Genomic DNA, 20385 nt, shown 5'->3' on the forward strand with positions numbered 1-20385 from the left:
ACTATATTCTTACAAATTTTATGCCTGCTGGATTTGTCTATTTCTGATAGAAGGGCATTATTTCTCCTTGAAGTTCTATTAGTTTTTGTATTATGTACTTTGACATCCTGTTGTTAGGAAAACACATGTAAAAGATTGTTATGTCTTCTTAGAGAATTGACTCCTTTATCATTAGGTAATGACCCTATTTATCCTTGACAATGTTCCTTGTTCTGAAATATGCTGAGTCCAAAATTAATATAACTAATCCCACTTTCCTTTCATTATTGTTACCATGGTTTGTTTTTCTTCATCCACTTACTTTTAATCTATTGTGTCTTTATATATAAAGTGAGTTTATATTTAAAGTGGGCAACATATAGTGGTTCTTGTTTGGTGATCCAATATGACAATCTCTGTCTTTAGCTGGTGCATTTAGAGCATTAATTTTCAAAATGATTATTGATATAGTTGGATTAATATCTACTATACTTACTATTGTTTTCTATTTTTTGTCCTTATTCTTTGCTTCTACTTTTGTTTTTCACTGTTTTTATGCCTTTTTTTAGTTCAAATTTTGCATTTTATATTATTCTATTTTCTTCCTCTTCTTGGGATACTAGTTATACTTATTTTTTTACTAGTTACCCTAGAGTTTGCAGTATAAATTTACAACTACTATAATCCAAGTTCTCTCTCCCTTTCTTTCCTTCCTTCCTTCCTTCCTTCCTTCCTTCCTTCCTTCCTTCCTTCCTTCCTTCCTTCTTCCCTCCATTCCCTTCCTTCCTTCCTTCCTTCCTTCCTTCCTCCCTCCCTCCCTCCCTTCCTCCCTCCCCCCCTCTTTCTTATCTACAGCACCTGGTATTCCCATGTAGTCTCTCATCCAAGTACTAACTAGGCCTGACCTGGCTTAGCTTCTGAGATCAGACAAGATCAAGCATGTTCAGGGTGGTATGGCAGTAGACCAAGTCCACTTTCAAATAATACTATACCACTTCATAGGCAGTGCAAGTACCTTTTAATAATAAAATAATCCTAATTCTTCCCTCACATCTTTTGTATCATTACTGTCATCCATTTCTCTTATACAGAAACATACATAAGGTTGTATATGTGTGTGTATAAAACCAAATATATTGTTGCTATTCTTACTTTGAACAAACTGTTATATGTCAGTTAAGAATAATAAAATGAAAGTTTGTTTTTTACCTCCACTTATTCCTTCCCTGATACTCTTCCTTCCTTTATATGTATCCAAGTTTCTGACCTATATCATTTTCCCTCTTTTTACAGAATTTCTTGCAAGGCAGATATAACAGTGACAAATCCCCCAATTTGTATTTGTCTGATAAAGTCTATTTTTCCTTCACTTTTGATGGATAATTTTGCAGGGTACAGAATTCCGGGTTGGTAGTTTTTTCCTCTCAACAATTTAAATATTTGACTCCATTTCATTCTTGCTTGCATGGTTACTGAAAAAAAAGTCAGATGTAATTCTTATCTTTGTTCCTCTATAGGTAAGATGTTTTTCTTCTAGCTTCTTTTAGGCGTGGAGTTTTTGTGGGTGTTTATTATCATTATTACTTTATTTATTTATTTATTTATTTTTATTTTTTATTTTTTATTTTTTTTTGAGACAGAGTCTCGCTTTGTTGCCCAGGCTAGAGTGAGTGCCATGGCGTCAGCCTAGCTCACAGCAACCTCAAACTCCTGGGCTCGAGCAATCCTCCTGCCTCAGCCTCCCAAGTAGCTGGGACTACAGGCATTCGCCACCATGCCCGGCTAATTTTTTTTTTATATATATATTTTTAGTTGGCCAATTAATTTCTTTCTATTTTAGAGACGGGGTCTCACTCTTGCTCAGGCTGGTTTTGAACTCCTGACCTCGAGCAATCCACCCGCCTCGGCCTCCCAGAGAGCTAGGATTACAGGCGTGAGCCACCGCGCCTGGCTATTACTTTATTTTTTTGCATTTACTCTACTACTTTGTATTCTCTAAATTTCCTGGATTTGTGGTTTGGGAATTGACATTAATTTGGGAAAATTATCAGTCTTCATTGTTTCAGATATTTTTTCTGCTCTTTTCTCTCTTTCTTATGCTTCAGGTATTCTCATTATACATATGTTATACCTTTTATAGTTGTTCCATCAGTTCTTAAATATTATGTGCTGTTTTTTCTTCAGTCTTTTTTCTCTTTGCTTTTCAGTTTTGAAGGTTTCTATTGAGATATCCTTAAGCTTAGAAATTGTTTCCTCAGCCATGTTTATCCTACTACTAACATCATCAAAATCATTCTTAATTTATGTCACAGAGCTTTTTATTTCTAGCATTTTTGGGGGGGTCTTCCTTAAGATTTCCATCTCTTTGCTTCTATAGCTCATTTGTTCTTACATGTTGTCTCCTTTATCTATTAGAGCCCCTATCATATTAATCATTACTATTTTAAATTCCAACATCCCTGTCATATCTGAGTCTGGTTTTGATGCTTGCTTTGTCACTTCAAATTCTGTTTTTTGCCTTCTAGTATGCCTTATAATTTTTTTCTTGATAGCCAGACAGGATGTCCTGGGTAAATGAGACTGTGAACTTCACAATGGGTAAAAGGGACTGTAGAACTTCTCAGCTTCCCAGTCCCATCATCCCTAGGTGAGACAAGAGAGCCAGAGTGGGGTACAGTTGGGAATCTGCTTTCTTCCATTTAGAAAGTTAAAGGAAGTGGGAGTTGAGTTTTTTCCTTCTCCTGCGCCTGGTGACCTCTGATAAAACCCTACTGGGCAGGCTTTGGCTAAATAGTTTCTCCTAAGGGCAGATCTTATTAAGAAGAACAGAATGCTCTGGCATATTTCAAAATGGTTCATTTTCCCCTCCCCCAAATGAAGCACTAAGAGATTTCTCTCCAATATTTACTACAATGACCAGATGAAGCGCCTAGAAACAAAACTCATAAAAGTGTGGAGGCCCCTTTGAATGGGCCCCCCAGAGTTTATAACTCTCCAGAGTTGTTCATAACGATCCTCCAGCAATTTGTCAACTACAGTTCATGTTTTCCCACTGTGGCACTGCTTCCCACGAATATTTCTGTTTTGATAAGTCTGATCCTCTGCATTTACCTGGCCAGTTTAGGGGGAAGTGGTTTGTCCTGTGACCTTACTTCTTTTATGGATCTAAGAAAAGTTGCTGACTTTTCAGTTCAGCTTTTTACTTGTAGGTAGGCTGGAGTGGCATCTTCCATGCATATTATATGCCAGTGAAAAAAACAGAAGTTTCCATTTTTTTTTTACAATGTTTTGCCTATTCTAAAACTTCATATAAATGGAATCATATAGTATATAGTCTTTTGTGTAAGACTTCTTTCACTCAGCATAAGGTTTTTGAGATTTATCTGTGATATGACATGTATCAATAATTTGTTCCTTTTTTATTCTTGAGCAGTATTCATTTGTATAAATACAGCACTGTTTGTTTACCTATTCTTTTACTGATGGACACCTGAATTGTTTCCAGTTTGGGGCTAGAATGAGCATGTCTACTATGAATATTTTTATAAAAGCATTTTATAGTGTGTGTTTTTCTCCTCTTCAGTAATGGAAAGTTGAGCTGCTGGGTCATAGGGTAGGTATATGTCCAGTTTTATAATAAGCCAATAGGCCCTTTTACAAAGTAGTTTTACTATTTCATACTCCCATGTACCATGTATAAGAGTACTAATAGTCCACATCCTTGCCAATATTTGGTGTTATGAGTCTTACATTTTAGCCATTTTGATAGATGGGTTGTGCTATCTCATTGTGAGAAAATGAAATTTGAAAAGACTTAACATTATCTGAAAATAATTTAAATGAAACATCCATGAGCCACAGAATTTTTCAGAAAGTTATATATAGTTATATTATTTTTAGATGTGTAGCAAAATAGAGGGTTAGGAGAAATAAAAGTGGTATTCTGCTGATTTGATAGCACTAAGGTAATAATAAGTATCACTGACCTAATATGCTTATGTTCCAGGGATTCTTGCAAGCTCTTAAAATGCATTAACCCCAGGAACTAGCATGTATTCTGCAATCACTATGTGCTAAGCACCTAGCACTTAACTTGATCTACTTTAATCTTCTCACAACTCTGCTGACTCAGTCTTAAATGCTATTTTCTATAAAGAATGTGACTTGTCCAAAATCAGTACATGCGGGAGCCAAATTCTGAACCCATGACATCTAACTCCGAGGCTCACACTCAGGCCACACCACTGTACCGCCTCGCCATGCCGTGGGGTCACCCTGTAAGAGCAGACATTCTACCACGGATCCTTCTCTTTGCATTTGGCTCAAACTTCCAAGATTCTTTAAAGTTTCTATATACGCAAACTGTAAGGCAGTGGTAGGACTTGTGCTGGCTCAGCACTCTGCCAGACAGAGGAAACAAAATTTCTGTGACCTGGGAAGGAATGAGTCTGCCTCCCCTAAGGCAAGTCATTTCTGGCTGTTTCAATTTCATTCACTTAGCAACTTCTGAGACTCTATCTCTTATTCCTTCTCTGGAAGTTAAACTCAAAGCCTAATTGACATATACATCTCCTGCCACCCGTTTAAGACCTGATGCTGACTAATCCCTGCCACAGAGGATAATTAGCCAGGACACCTGGCACTTGGAATAGCACAGCTAGTCTTGTCACAAAAGGCAGGATGCTCAGTGGTTAGGGCCATCTGTTCTGGAGTCAGAGGGACTGCACTGGACTCCTGGATGTATCTTTCTAGCTGTGTAACCTCTGGTAAATTGTGCGATCTTGCTGGACCTCCTTTTCTGTCTCTGTACAATGGGGGTAATAATCCTAATAGCTACCTTATGGGGCTTTTGTGAGGATCCATTGGAGTAACAGTTGTAAAATATTTATCACAGTTCTTGACCTAGTGTTCAATAAATATCGAGTATTATTATGGTAATTGTTTAATGGTGTCTGTCTTCACTTGAGATTATTAAATGAAAATGAGCATTACCACTGGGGTAATAAATGTCTATGAGCCAGTGTTAGAAGGAAGAGAAAAAGAATTAGCATATATTCAGTGCCGATCAAATGCTGGATTCGCCAAATTACTATTTACAATGATTCTGGCAGGGGACACTAGTATTCCCATTTTACAGATGAGAAAAATGAGTTACAAAGTGGTTTAATAACATTACCAAGGGCAGCTGAGGGGTTAGAGTCCAGGACCACCGTCAGTAAAAAAAATAAATAAATAAAAATAAATAAAAAATTGACATAAAAAGCTGCTGTAGGCAGATGCTTCTTAGGAGCTCACTGCTGGATGGAGCTGTCGTCCACAGCTGCTGGAAATGGGAAATAGAGGAGGAAACTTAGAGCAGATCTTAATTTTTGCAATGGCATAGCATTAAAGAAATATGTAGAAAGAAAAGGAATGGGCTCAATCATCAGAAGACCTGCTTTTAATCTCAGGCTCCATGTCTTTCCTGAAGTGTGACACTGGGATAGTCACTCAATCATCCTGAACCTTGGTTTTCTCAGCTAGAAAATGGGTGCATAGTTAAGGGATCACCAAGGCAACTATTTTGTGAAATATAAAACCCTACAGGTGGGTTATTCCAAAGAAAACAGGATCCCTTAAATAAATAATCAGCCTTGAGAACAGAAGGCTTGCACAGCCATAACTCACATGTTTGCTGATTGATTTTCTTTCTGTGATCATCGGCTGGAGGCCAAGCCTCAGCCACATTTAGCTCAGATTATATTCTGAATCGATCCGTTCCTCTGCCTCTGTCAGTCCAAGCCACCATCAGTTCTTGCCTGGGCTGGTGATTTAGGGCCCAACTGGCATTCCTGGCCCTCTTCTGCCTCTTCATCTCACTACAGTCTGTTTTATTTTTCAAAATATAAAGTTGATCATGTCGCCTACCTGCAAGAACCCATTAGTGGTTTCCAAGAGCTTTCATGATTAAATACAAACTCTCCACAAGGCCTAAAACATTGTCAACTTTGGGGCCTTGATGAGCTGTCCGATCTCATCTGACGCCTCTGTTCTGCTGCTGGGTCCCTTTGCTCCAGCCACACTGGCCTTCTGTCTCTTCTGTGCCATAGGCAGGCCTGTGCCCACCTCAGGGCCTTTGCACCAGCTCCTCCTCCTATTTATGATGCACTCTCCCTAAACTTGCACATGGAGATGGCTGCCCCTTCTTGGGTTTAGTCTTGGCCCAAATTATTAATATTTCTTCTAATGCTAATTAGAACACACACACCCCAACTTGTTTTCTACTCTATCACCCTCTCTTATTTTTTTATGGTCATTATTTGATAAATTGAGGGGTTAGTCTTTCTTTTTTTTCCTGATTGCAGATCGGCCTGGCTATAGTGTGCAATCCAGGAGAGCGGAGGGCTTGTCTTGTTTATCTCTATACTTCTGTGCTTAAAATTGGGTCTGGCGCATAGATGGTGCTTGGTAAGTATTTATAGGAGGAACAAATAAATATCACTGATCTTGGCACTATGTGATAATGTGTGTGGGGTATGGCCACAGAGGGAAGGAGCCCAACAGGACTGCTCCTAGTTGACCTGTCTCTATTTGCTGGGGATGGGAGCTGAGGGGTAGCCTGAAATTGATCTGATCGGTTATTGCTGCAGAGTCAGTCCAGCCTGGAATCTCTTAGCTAGCATCCCACCTGTTGTACCAGAAGATGAACAGCAGAACTGTGCTCATGAGACAAGGTGGAGCTGAGCTAGAGTTGCATGTCTGTAATAGGCCATGCGCGTCTACTGCACCTTGGTGACCACGGGAAGCCAGATACCAAGGGAGGCAGGTAGGAGGCAGAGAGCAGATGGAGCTGGAGGGAGGCACTGGGAGGAGTTCTGGAGAGAGTCCAGGAAAAGGGTAAGCACTCAGAGATGGGGCTCTCATAGAGTCCCAACCACTTATAGTGCTCTGGGCAAAACAGCAGCCACAGCTGGAAAAACCAATGGCTTCAAAACCTCATGCTAGATGTGCAATAGTACCCAAGCCAGGGCAGCAGGCTGAGGATTCAGATCTCCCTTTCTTGCCTCTCAGTGGCCTTTCCTTCCTGGCCTCTTGAGGAGTTGACACCATGACACAGGCTCTGCAGTTCCCTTGTCTGATGTGTTTCCTCTGGACCCTTCTCTCTCGGGAGAAGGAGGACACTAGTTTCCTAGCTGCCAGCATGTCTCTTGGGCATGCATCTTGGTCAAGTATCCTTGGGACCTGTGCATGATGTGGCCCATGGGCAGGCATGAGCTCCACTCAGATGTCCTCACAATGAGGCCAGCTGACTGTGCCATGTTCTGAGAACATTCTGAGCCTCTAGCTGTGACTTAAGCTAATCAAGTGCGCCTGTCAGGGAAATTCGTTTTCCTGTGATGCTCTGGATTTGGAGTTAGAGACATTTTGGGTCCACACCTTGCTGGCTGTGTGACTCTTCCTGAACTTTAGCTGTTTCTTCTGTACAACAGGGATAATGATACTTTGCAAACCTACTTCCCACGGTTGTGGTGAGATGGAAGGTGCTGCAGCATTGAACATATCACATTGCTGCTGGGAGGTTGCTCACAAATCTAACTTCTCTGTTGGATTATCACCTAACTCTCACAGGGCAGGAGGAAACTTTCAGGACAGTGCATGGCATTTGATCAATGCCCAGTATAGGGTTTTCAATGAATATGAAACGCGGTTACAATCAGGACTATCTTCCAGGCAATATGCATTGGTAGGATCACATTGGTCCCTACAATACTGAAATATTTCCATACCATTGGTAATAGCCACTGACCCAAGCTGCTCCCCTGGCCTCCAGTGGCCACCCCGAAGCCACTGTCCTTGCCCCAGGATCTCCTCCCCTTTAGCAACTACAGGGATAACATCTGCCACAGCAGGGTGCCCAGGACCCTTTTCGTGCAGCAGCTGCTTCCCTTATATTTGCTCAGTGCTGAGCCAAACCAGTTGTTATTCAATATTTTCAATGTCCCCCAGTTACTCTCATTACTTTTCCATGTTATTCAAACACATTTCTAATAAGGTGAATGCCTTAGTCAGTTCAAGCTGCTATAACAGAATACCATAGGCTGGGTGGCTTATATACAACAAATATACGTATTTCTCACAGTTCTGGAAGCTTTAAGTCTGAGATCAAGGTGCCAGCATGGCCAGGTTTTTGGTGGGGGCCCTCTAGATGGTTTACAGATGGCTTCTCTTGGATCCTCACATGGCAGAGAGAGAAAGCGTACTGTGGCCTCTTCATCCCCTTATAAAGGCACTAATCCCATTCACAAGGGCTATACCCTCATGGCCTAATCACCTCCCAAAGGCTCCACCTCAAAATACCATTAAGTTTCAATATATGAATTTGATGGGGGGCAGGGCACAAACATTCAGTTCACAGCAGTGACTGTCCCTAAGAACTAGCTGATAGGCCAGATGTGTATTTAGCTTTATTTGGCTTAACTCAACCCACCAGGTACTCTCTTATCTTCAAAACTTTGAGATTCTGCTCATTCTTCCAGAAGAAGTCTCCTTTCTACCCCACCTGCTCTCTACCCTTGCCTTCATCTAGCCAACTCTTCCTTGTCCTTAGGGTTTCAGCCTAGTGGTCACTTCTTCCAGGAAACCTTAACACCCAGGTCGGGGGAGGCCGAGTCTGTAGCTTTGACCCAAACCTAAACTAGTCTCCCCACTAGGCTGCAAGCTCCTTGAGGATTTGAGAAAATGTGTGCTATCCTCCACAAAGCATTTCTATCCCCTTTTACAGATGCAGAAAGTAAGGCCACATGAAGCCAAGGAGCACACTGTGGCATTCATCCAGTAAACAGTGGGGCCACTTTCCCACCCATCTCTGGTCTGCGGACAAGCCTGTGCTCGCCCCGCTTCTCTGTCCTGCCAACCTGGCACTGCATCTAGAGAGCACGTGAGGGCCTAAAACGTAAAGCGTTGGAATGTGACTACTGTTTGTACAGGTCAATCCTGTAGTAGCAATGTGAGCACAAATGTTAAAATGACTGCAGAAGTTAGTGAAACTCCAGGAAAGGCTCAGTGTTTCGCCTTCCCTGCTTCCACACCTGGGGGTTCTTCTGTGCAAACTTTGGATATTCTGGGTTTGGTTCCAGTGAGGGAGACAGGCCCTCTGAAGCCCAGGGCAGCAAATTTCAGGGAATCAAGGGCCATGATGCCTGCTGTCTACTGATACTCAATAAATGCTTCATCGGATGAGTAACTTTTCCAAGAAGAAAAGGTCTTAGACATTTAAAGGAAGGTGTAGTTTTTGCTGATATTTGCTACAGTAGATTTGTGAGAAAACCACCTCCCTGACACCAAACTCAGACTCTCTCACGTCTGGGCATTACCTTCTCACTTTATAGAAAGGGCAGTAGCAGAGGTGCAAAGAGGGTGAGTGCTCTGCCCACAGTCACAAAGCCAGCGAAGGGCGGACTGGGGGTAAGAACTCAAGTCTCCTCAACTGAATGTGCAAACGAGTCACCTGGGGATCCTGTTAACTGGCAGATTCTGAGTCTGTGGGTCCAGGCTAGAGCCTGAGATTCTGCCCTTCCAACCACCTCCCAGGTAGCACCAATGCCACTACTCCAGGGACCCTATTTGAGTAGCAAAGTCCTAACACCGGTAATGTTTTCCCCACCTTATCCATCTCTACCGCTAAAACTGAAGGCAAATGAAGACTAAAAAGAGGGAGTCCCTGCAATGCCTAATTCCAGAAGCCCTTAGCAGAGAGTGTGAGACTCCCCACAAACAGTTGCCTGCCAAGCTTCCAACAGGGAAATGGTAGCTTTTCATTTCTCCAGTGATAGGTTTAGGCACTGTGGAGTCCCCACAGGATGGAGGAAAACCCTAGCAGAGATGCCTGGCGCATGCTTATCATCCATCCTCTTAGTGACCATGAAGTCTGAGAGCAATGCAGTGAGCCTCTGATCATGGTGAAGGAAGGAAAATGCAGCTCGTGGTTTAGCATAACAATGAATATTAATTGTCCTGGAGCAATCTTCTCCTTTTAGGACTCTTCAGAATGATATGGGACAGTTCCCCCCATGACTCTGGGATTACCAAGTGGCTACAATTAAAACATACCGCAGTTCCCAAGTTGTGGACTCAAGTGCAGATTTGGGCCACACAGCAATAACACATTAATAATAGTGCCTGGCACAGGAGATGGTCTACGGTTTGCAAAGTGTTTTGGTATTTGTCATTTCATCGACATAGTAATGGCCCAGCAACATTGAGATCCAAATAGTTAAGTCAGGCTCTAGAATCTCACTTCTTGGCAAGAAATATTTTATCAATTCTTTGGGCCTCTGTTTTCTGTCTGTGAAAAAGAGATATAAATAACAATCCTACCTTCAACAGCTGTTACAATGATTAAATGAGATTGTGGATGTAAACATAGTAGAAACTATAAAGAGCAAAGCACTTGTAATTGTTTTCATCATTTTTATCTGCTTTTAAAAATCTAATGTTGGAGGGAGGGGGGCATGGGCAATATAAGTAACCTTAACACTTGTACCCCCATAATATGCTAAAATAAAAAAAAAATCTAATGTTGGGAGTGAAAGGGTACAAATGAATTTGGAGAACTGGATAGTGATCTCAGTGATACAATAACTCTTGACTTCAGACAAGCCACTTAACAGCTTAAGACCTCAGTTTTTCCATCTGTAAAATGAAATAGGTCAAATATCTTAAATTTTTTTTTCTGAACAGATGGGGCAATAAAGTGGACAGATGTTAGCTAGAAGTTCGGTATATAGCCAGTAATGGAGGAACTTCCTGGCTGCTAGCATCCCCTGAGCCAGCTTTGATTTAAGTGAAGGGTGGACCCATGTTCCTGTCAAGGCACAGTGTTGTATCATTCCTTGCATGCCATGCTATAGGCTGACTTAGCATCCATCCGAGACATACTGTAATCAATCGGTTGGTCAGTCAACAAACACTGAGCAGCTGCAATGGGTCAGGTCCCATGCTAAGCTCAGGACACTCAAAGAGAAATAAGTAAGATACAAATCCTTGAGAAGCTCTTAATCTAGAGAGGATATAAGGCAGATGCACTTGAAATACAACTCACTATGTAAGATAGTACTCAATTTTCAGGTAGAGTTAAAATGGATTTCCAAATAGAAGTGTTGATAAGTATATGAGACAGAGTGTTCAATGGATCTCATATCCTTTTTTATTTTTTATTAATGAATATTATCTACCATATTTCACCTGGATGTGTGATCACCCAATAGAAAGTACAATGCAAGGGTAAACCCAGATGAACACTCAATTATGTGGTAGAAAATCAACATGAGCAGTTATTGGAGCAGTTACAGCTGAACCACTTTGCAGTGGGCTGGCGTGTGCTGCACAGCAAAGAGGCCCCATGGGAAGTGGCCACTCTCCCACTGAAGGAGCCTGTTGGGAGAAGCACAGACCCCACCTCTACCTCCCCTTGGCCCTGCCCTCTGAGCAAGGAACTGTGACGAATTGGCCCTCGGCATCCTACACGCCCATGCTTGTTGTGTGTATGTGAGCACAGCCTATGGACACAGAACTAATACTCATTAACCATCAGAAATACTCACTAGTGGAAAAGCACATAATTTATAGGCAGTGGCTGTGGGAAACCTCCCCCTCATCCAGAGTAGCCATAAATTGCAGAACAAGACACACAGATAACAATTCTTTAGATGTGAGAAAGGCAAGAGCAGTTTTATGTTATGTAATTACCTAAATCACCACCCACCATACTCATACCCGAGATTTATGATAACAAGAGACTCATGCTGGGACCCGAGGCATTTTCTCCTGATTTACGAGGAGACACACAGAATGGAGAAAGGGCTGGTGAGAGTTCTGCTGCGGCAAGAACAAGGCCGTTAGGACCTGCCCGCCCGTGCCTGTGAGGACGAAGGAGAAAGACAGAGTTAACTCTGCACCCCACTGCCCGCCCCTCTCCTTTAAGGCTTAGGAAGTAGTTCTCTCGAAAGCACAAACTGACCATGTCAGACTAATGCTGTCCACCCTCACATGGTTTCTATAGACTCAGATTAAAGCTCATATTAAAGCCAAAGCATTCAAAGTTCTTCATAATCTCTTCCCAATCTCTTCCCAACTGACTCTACGAGTCTCAAATCCACAGCCATTGCCCACACTCAATCCACTGACTTTAACTCTCCCTACACCAAGACTGTCTTTCACACATCCTGCCTGGTAGCCTGGAGCCCTGTTTCTCAGGGCTGGAACTCCCTGTTCTACCCGCCTGGTCTCCATCCTTTCTATATACTATGCATCCTTTGGAGTTCAGCTCAAATATCAGCATGTCTTCTAGAAACAGCTGGCTCTTTGGTGCTCACTGCATCGGTCCACCACATTACTACCTACACAGGCCTGCAGGTAGGTGTCTCTGCAGATGTGTGTGACCCACACAATGCTGTGGGCACCTGGGCAAAGACTTGGAAGTAATGAGGAAAGCATAGGCTTCGAAATAATTCCACTTTGAATCCAAATCTGAAATCCAACCCTCAACAGCTTTGAGTGAAAGATCATAAACCTCTGATTAAGTAGAACAGCTCTATTAACAACAAAACCCAGTATTCAGCGTTCAGAGAAAGCATGATTGGAGAGTGATGCTGTAATCATCTTTCTGTGGCCCTGCATGGAAGAATTTAGGTGAGAGAACAGAATTCGTAGGAAGAATAGAATTCGCAGCTTCGAACCTTGGACAAGTTGCTTAAACTGCTTTTGGTAAATGTAAAATGAAGACTTTATCTATCTTGCCAGATTGGTATATCAATTTAATATAAATTAAGTGCTCTTCATTCAGTAAATGTTAACTTGATCCCTGTATCTCTGATGCTTTATGTACCATATATGTGCTCAATAAATATCTGATAAATTAATAATGCACTTAATTTGGGGGCTTTCTTAGGTAAACATGTTTTACAGATATTACTTTATCATTGGCTGTAGTCTTTGAAACTCAGGGGGCCTCCAAGAAGAGAAGCTTCCATGGTGGTTCTCAGCCTTGGTCAGAGTTAAGGCTGCCAAGCTAACTTGTACATTTCTAATAATACCTGCTTGTGCTGGTGGAAGCAGCTTCTCCATGTGCACACACCTGTGAGCTTAGCAAGGTGCTCCAAAAAGTGCTACCTCCTCTGTCTCCTGGCCCTGGTCCACTCCCCAGCTTGTTACAACACCTCAGTCATGTGATCGTGCCCCCTCACACAAGACGCAGAGCAAGCACAGACCCCTGCAAATGCACCCCTCCCTTCTCTCCACCATGTCCCCATCACTTGGATGCTACCCTGGTAGACACTGAAACCTGAACACTGGGAGAGGCCTTTGAGGCTACTTACTTCAATGTAGAATGCCCCGTGAAAGATCTCAAATGTGTCAGTCCCTCCCAATCACCTTTCTGACATCTCTGGAAAGTTACTGTTTGCAACATAACTTCTTCCTACGACTTCTGTTCTCTCACCTAAATTCTTCCATGCAGGGCCACAGAAAGATGATTACAGCATCACTCTCCAATCACGCTTTCTCTGAACACTGGGTTTTGTTGTTAATAGAGCTGTTCTACTGAATCAGAGGTTTGTGATCTTTCACTCTCAGGAATCCTCCCTCAATGATTCTTATCACAGAGAATCTAATGAGATCTTTCCAGAAAAATGCATATACACAGTTGTATTATATATACAAACTTCTGAATTCAATGTTAAGGGGTTTATGGTTGCGGTCCTCAACTCCCAGGCTGCAAAGCTCCACTGTCCCCTCCCCCTGTGACCCCTCATCTGTGGAGAAATTGTCTTCCATGAAATATAGGAACAGAGGAAGGAGGCGCCCGGGGGGGGGGGGGGGGGAGGCTACACAGCAGGAGGTGAGCAGAGGAAGAGCAAGCAAGGCTTCATCTATATTGAGGAGGCTCCCCGGAGCTCACATCACCACCTGAGCTTCCCCGCCCCCACGCCCATGGAAAAATTGTCTCCATGAAACTGGCCCCTGGTGCCAAAAAGGTTTGGGACCACTGGTTTACAGAATCTCCAAAGCCTGCCTATCAATCCCAGAATAGAAACTCTTATTCTAGACTGTGATTTACTCAAAGTTAGAGACCTTACTTTAGTTGTCATGATTTGATTTTACTTCAAGGCCCAGTACATTGTTGAAAACCAGCAACTGCTCATTAGATAAATGTTAAATAAATGAAATCTGGTTAGTGGGCACCACAAGATGCCAAGTACTAGATTACATTCTTTCAAGTCTATCTAATCCACACAACAGGTCTGTAAACTACTATCTCAATTGACGGGTAAACTGAGTCTCAGAGATCATAAAGCCAGCAAGTGGCAGAGGCAGAACTGGGGCCCAGATCACCAAGGTTCCATGACATCAAGCTGCCTCCCAAACCAACCTCCACTGTCTTCCACCTCCCAGCATGGAGATTCCCTCTACTGTCCTCCTCCTTGAAGCAGCCTGTACTCAAAGAAGCCACAGATGCCTTAATAGCCATGGAACTGTGTTTCCCCCTAAGTCTGGCAGCGAGGTTCATGCAGGGTGGGACAGACGGCTGCATGTGGGGCCATCTTTCTCCTCTATGAAGAGCTGAAGTATTAGCATGTTGAATTTGATAGCAAATCATGGTGACCGAACCCCAGACTGCATGCTATTCCACAAACTCTAAGACCATGCTACCATTGATATTTTCTTTGCTTTCAGTTCTACACTTGCTGCCTTTTCTATCAGGATCTGTGTCTTGGGAAACTGACAGAGGATTGCATCAACAGGGTCTTTGCCTTCTGGCTTTCTGCTGGATTCAGACAATGAGAGCCACCAGCAAGAGATGGAGGAGGCAAAAGAGGAGGAAGAGGGTAAGGTCTGGTATTTACTCCCTGGCTCCCTCCACAAAGTTCACTGCAGCTCCTGTAAGGGGCCCTCTCCACAGAGCTCCCTGCCTCTGGATCCTGATAACCATCCCTTGCCTTACCCTTGCAGACCTACTGGGTCGAGCCCAGGAGTCCTGCATTATGTCCTATTGGTTTCCCTAAATCAACACTCACATGCCCAAACCTTTATAATAATCATTTTAAATAAACTTTCCTCAAGTCTCCCAGTTGAGCAGCCATATGTTTCCTGCAGGGACCCCAAATGATACACACACCTGGCCATTTCCCCTACTCCAGCCAAGTGACAACGTCCAGCTTTGACGTGCAGAGAAAACAAATAATCAAGAGGTTTTAATTATTGGAGCTGGAAGAGATCTAAGAGTCTGTTTTCAAGCCCTTTCTTCTATTAATACTAATGGTTGTGGTGTCACAACAATGCCAATTATTGAGCATCTGCTGTGTGTCAAGTGCTATGGGTCTTGGTTTACACAGATGATCTCAATTCCTCCTACTTTGCCAAAATAGACACCATTATCCCTGTTAAAAAAAAACAAAAAAACCAAAAAACAATGAAACAGAGTTGAAAAAAATAACTTGCCCAGGCCAGGCACAGTGGCTCACACCTGTAATCCTAGCACCTGGGAAGCCGAGGTGGGCGGATTGTTCGAGGCCAGGAGTTCGACACCAGCCTGAGCAAGAGCAGGACCCCATCTCTACTATAAATAGAAAGAAATTAATTGGCCAACTAATAGATATAGAAAAAATTAGAGGCATGGTGGCGCATGCCTGTAGTCCCAGCTACTCGGGAGGCTGAGGCAGGAGGATTGCTTGAGCCCAGGAGTTGGAGGTTGCTGTGAGCTAGGCTGATGCCACGGCACTCACTCTAGCCTTGACAACAAAGCGAGACTCTGTCTCAAAAAATAAATAAATAAAAATAATAATAATAACTTGTCCAGGGCCTCACAGGGAGTAGAAAGTTGAGTGAAAATTTGAGCCCAGCATCATCTGACTCCAAAACATGTGATTTTCATACTAGATTTCTCAGAGATGACAGCCCTGAGACTCAGACCCACTTTCCCAAGGTCCCCAAGGCAAAGTGCCACAGAGTCAGAAGTGGGTGGTGCTGACTACCCGTCCAGCAACCCCAACGCTTCAGTCAGCCTATTTCAGGGTTTCTCAACCTCAGCACCATTGCCACTCTGGACCAGACACGCCTTTGCTGCAGGGCCCGCGCATTGTAGGATATTCAGCAGCATCCCTCGGGCTACCCACTGAATGCCCAACAGCACCTCCTTCACCAATCACAGCCACCAAAACTGCTCTAGCCGTTGCCAAATGTCCCATAAAGGGACAAATCTCTCTGGGTTGAAAGCCACTCACCTAGTTCAATTTCATAAGTATTTGCCTGACTCACACCCCACGCACCAGTTATGGCAGGAAACACGAGGCCTCAGCAGGCCTCAGAAGAAGGAGAGATGGATGCCCACAGAAGGTGGTAGGAATCTGGGGAAGGAGGCTCTCCGGGGTGGGTAGCACATTATTGTGCTTTGAAGAATGTGAGAGACCCACAGGCACACAGAAGGCCTGCAAGAAAGGCAGTTCTGACAGTGGAAGTGTTCTGAGCAAGGGCAGAGATCACTCTCCCAAACCAAACTGCAGCCTCCTTCTGAAAAGTCTAGATTCTCTGCAGAGAATGCAAGGCTCTCTGACTCCATCTCTCTCTGTCCGTGCTTAGCTATCCCCTCTGCCTGGATCCCCCTTGCCTGGACAACCTCTGCCTCTTACCTGATTCACTAAGCTGGCCCACACCCTACACTTCCTTAAACACTGAGCCCAGGCTTATCTCTGGAAACCTTTGTTTGGGTAGAAAGCCCTGTTCTATACTGTCATAATAATGTTTTTTATATACATATATTTTTTTCTCATGACTACTTCCTTAGTAGTAGACTGTGAATTTAGCCTGTGAAAACACTAATGTACTTGTTAAGTAGAAAAAAAAGACAGATTGTATAATGGACTGTACAATCACCAATGCAATAAAAGGTCTACAGAAAAGACTAGAAGGAAATATGTCCAAGCATTCATATTGGCTTTCTCAGAGTTGTAAGGTTACCGGTGACTTTTATTTTTGTCTTTATAATTTTCTACCCTTTAAAAAATGTCTACAGTAAACATATGTTGCTTGTATAATCATAAAAATACAAAGTATTTTAAACAGCTCTGTGGGCATTTGTTGTTTTTACTGGTGGCACCTATATCCCCGTATGTGGCATCAACATCCTGACTTGGCCCTGGAGCAGCCAGGCCTGCCCTTGCTCTCAACCCACGTGCTTTCCAGTCTAGGTTCCAGCCTAGGCCACAGGCGTTCAGCATGTGACCCAGACTATGGCCATCAGTGCATACCTTGGTCATGGGGCTTGATTCTGGCTCCTGGGCTCAGGCCAATCAGGGCTGATGAGATTCAGTTCTGAGCCTTTTACTTGAGCTACTGGGGAAGTAGATGCTTTCTCTTTTGCTGGACTGGGTGCTAAACAATGTGAGTCTGAAGTTGCCAGGGAAACCACCACTGTACAGATTGATGAAGCTGCTAACCTAGAGGAATCAGAGCCAAGAAATAGAGCCTTGGGTCCTTGTTTATTATTATTATTTTTCTTTCCTTCTTTTTTTTTTTTTTTTTTTTTTTTTGAGATAAGGTCTCATTCTGATGCCCAGGCTGGAGTGCAGTGATGTAATCATAGTTCACTGCAGCCTCAAACTCCTGGGCTCAAGTGAGCTTCCCACCTCTCCCTCATGCCATCATGCCCAGCTAATGTTTTTAAATGTTTTGTGAAGATAGAGATCTCACTCTGTTTCCTAGGCTGGTCTTAAATTCTTAGCCTCAAGTGATCCTCCTGCCTCACCCTCCCAAACTGCTGGGATTACAGGCATCAGCCACCACCACACATGGCTTGGGTCCTTGTTTAGACCCTGAAGCAAGCCAGGCTTGAAACCTAATCTACCTCTCTGGATACTATTTCTCCTCATTACCATCTATTTGAATGTGAATATATGTGATTAATTAATCGCAGCAATTTTTGCAATTTTGTTAATTAACAAAAAATTAATAATAATTAACAAAAAATAATAATAATGTGAATATCCATACACTTAACACCAATCTACCATTGACTTTACCATTGCCCCAACTATGTGCTGCTCCCTTTTCCTGTATCCCTGCCTTCTCCTCCTGCAGCAATCACCATTCTTAGTATTGCATTAAGCAACCCTATAAAAAAATTTACTATATATGCACATATCCCTAAACAATACTTAGATTTGCTTGTTTTGTTCTTTATAAAAATGGAATCCCACCATATATAGTCTTCTGAGATTTGCATTTCTCACCCAACATTATTTTTCCAAGATTCATGTATATTTTTGTAGGTAGCTATAGTTCATTTATTTCCAGCAGTCTAATAATTTTCATCTCTCTTTATAAAAATTTTAATAGAGGTACAAGGTTCCAGCATCCTCCAATGGGAGGAAAGAAAAAAGAAACTAGTATCTAAGGACTGCTTTCTAAGTTACAAGTACTGGGTAGTGCCTTCATTTACCCTGTCCCTTATATCCTCAGAAAAGTCCTCTGAAGTGTGAATGAGTTTCTCCATTTCATAGATAAGGTTATAGATTATCATGCTTTCCCCAAGGCTACTGAGCTAGTCGGGTGCAGAGATGAAATGCCATCTCTGCTCTGTTCATCCTCTTCCTGCTTCCCCGCCAGATGGCTTATCTCATGCCCTTCAAAGAAAATCTTAGAAAGCCTGATATTTCAATAAGAAAATCAAATTCAATCATCCCCATTCAGTGCTTAAAAGAGAAGGCTCTGGGGCCAGACTGGGCTCAAATCCTAGTTCTGCCAATTCCTAGCTAGGTTCAACCCCTAAATTTCCTTATCTGTAAAACAGGGATTGAAAAAGAACCTCCTTGGAGGGTTAGAGGGAGGAAGTTACCATATCAAAGAACACAGAACAGTGCCTGGCACATGGTAAATCTCCAATATCTGCCAGCTATTTTCCCATATCCCCTCACTAGCTTCCCTTTCCAGATGATCACACACCTTACATTTCATCATTCCTCACCTTTGATAGTAATAACTGCTTTCTAACAGGTCTCCCTCCTGACACTGTCCAAGAGGGATATTTCTAAAACATGAATGTGATCACTTAATGCTCCTGCTTAAAACCCCTCACTCTACTCCATCACCTATCAAATCAAGTTAGTATTTTAAATTGACACCATCAATTCATACCGCAAAGTTCTTGATCTGCTTATGGTTCCCAGAACACGTGATATATTTAATTCCTCCCAGTCTTTACTACTCTGTTCCTCTGCCTGGAATGCTATCTCCTTCATCTGATTAGCTCTTATGTTTCAAATCTCAGCTCAAACATTATTGCTCCTCCTCATTTCAGAGTCATGCTTTCTCTCTCTCTCTCTCTCTCTCTCTCTCTCAACAGAGTCTTACTCTGTCACCCCAGTTAGAGAGCAGTGGCATCATCACAGCTCACAGCAACCTCAAAATCCTGGGCTCAAGCGATCTCCCTGTCTCAGCTTCCCAAGTAGTTGGGACTATTGGGCGCACCACCACACCAGGCTAATTTTTTTCAGAGACAGAGTCTTGCTCTTGCCCAGGCTGGTCATGTATTCCTGAGCTCAAGTGATCCTCCCACCTTGGCCTTTTAGAGTGCTAGGATTACAGGCGTGAGCCACCATGCCAGGTCCACAACCTCCCTCTTTTAAACCAATCACATCTTAAATACACGTCATCTATTGCACAAATCTCATGACTCTACAATTATTTGTTTCCCCTGTTTTGTTCTGCTCTTGTGGACTCACCTCCCTGAGGGCAAGGCCTGTGTTTTCTTCACTTCTAATCTGCAATTCCTAGTTCATACCCAAGCACCTTGTGGTACTCAAGAATGTTTGCTAAATTGAATGCAGATTAAGTCCTCAGCTGTGCTGGGTTAAGGAGCTAACAAATAGGGAGGCTTGGAATTATGCTCCTCTGATCAGAAGAGTGATTGCAATTGCCCTGCAGACTGGGGAGCTGGCATATTAGCACGGAATTTATTAGACCCTGGCACAAGTTCATTTTTATAGGCATAGCATCTATTTTAATGGTTACATATATAACCACAGTTTTCAATCTGCTTCTTTCCCCCAAGAGAAAATCATGGAAGAGATCAAGGAAGGATGGAAACAGAGGGGAGAAGTAAGCCCTCTGTTTTACTTTTTTAAAACAGATCAAGGAAGAGAAGCCTGATTCACAAAGAAACATGTATTCCCCTGGAAAATTAAATTAGCACAACGGACAAGATGGCTAGAGTTTTTTCCTTGTCTATCTTATTTATAACAATAGCCTGACCAACGTATCAACACTGACTTACCCAGTTATCTCAGTTCTTTGAAGCTTCCCTATTGCAAAGCTCTTTACAGAAAAGTCACAATGTGATGAAAGGAGCAATAAAACTTGGAACCAGACAGTTTT

General features: G+C 42.7%; 1 protein-coding gene and 1 pseudogene across 2 annotated transcripts in view; both read right to left on the reverse strand.

The window, feature by feature from the left end:
* The window catches only part of DAB1 (DAB adaptor protein 1), a 1133708-nt gene that overhangs the window by 838963 nt on the left and 274360 nt on the right, over positions 1-20385 (reverse strand). The window lies entirely within an intron of this gene.
* Positions 826-944, reverse strand: LOC142869613 (uncharacterized; annotated as a pseudogene).

This window comes from Microcebus murinus, chromosome 2 (genome assembly GCF_040939455.1).
Source record: "Microcebus murinus isolate Inina chromosome 2, M.murinus_Inina_mat1.0, whole genome shotgun sequence".
NCBI lineage: Eukaryota > Metazoa > Chordata > Mammalia > Primates > Cheirogaleidae > Microcebus > Microcebus murinus.